General features: G+C 39.9%; 1 protein-coding gene across 1 annotated transcript in view; it reads left to right on the forward strand.

The window, feature by feature from the left end:
• The window catches only part of syt7a (synaptotagmin VIIa), a gene marked incomplete at its 3' end in the record, with an annotated part of 70,333 nt that overhangs the window by 1,051 nt on the left and 68,526 nt on the right, over window positions 1-756 (forward strand).

The raw sequence follows: 756 nt of genomic DNA on the forward strand, positions 1-756 counted from the left end.
AACATTTAGGAGGATCTGTTGGAAGAAATGTAATATAATGTTATATATAGGTATGTTTTTATTAGTGTATAAACACCTGAATGTGGGAATCGTGTTTTTTTTTTTACCTTAGAATGAGTAGTTTTTATCTACAGACGCTGCAGGTCGGCATCCATTGAGTCCGCCATGTTGAACCGCCATGTTTCTACAGTAGCCCAGAACGGACAAATCAAACACTGGCTGTAGATAGGACTTGTGTTTTTCATGAGTTTCATGGCCACCGTAGTTTTACCCTCTACTTTATCGCTAGATGCCACTACTTGCAGTAGCTTAGCTTATTAATTTGCTACTACGGTATTCATGTTACAGTTGGGATTGTATTATTATAATATATGTAATATATTATAAATGCCAACTTAACCTCAGATTTGTTTGATTAGTTGTCCCTTTTAAAAATGACACTAATTTAAAGTCCACATGAAACAGAAATCAGAGTGCTATTTGCTTCTGCATATTTGCATATTTTCTGTAAAGATAAAGGTGTAAAGGTAGCTAGGGAATAGTGCTGAATGTGAACGTGCCCCCCGTCAAGATAACAGCAGACCTATTAGCTGACTGCCAGACTGGGAGCTCCCAGTGAGCAGCATGGTCAGACCAGGCCGGCAGGGAATAAAGTTCCAAGGTCTCTAACATGACCGTTAGAGAGCATAAATCACCTCGGTAGCGCTTTTGTCAAACTGGCCCCTGTCTGTCTTTGTACAGTACCGGCCGTGTTCA

This window comes from Morone saxatilis, unplaced genomic scaffold, assembly GCF_004916995.1.
Source record: "Morone saxatilis isolate NCDOM2014 unplaced genomic scaffold, NCSU_SB_2.0 Contig2, whole genome shotgun sequence".
Lineage (NCBI taxonomy): Eukaryota > Metazoa > Chordata > Actinopteri > Moronidae > Morone > Morone saxatilis.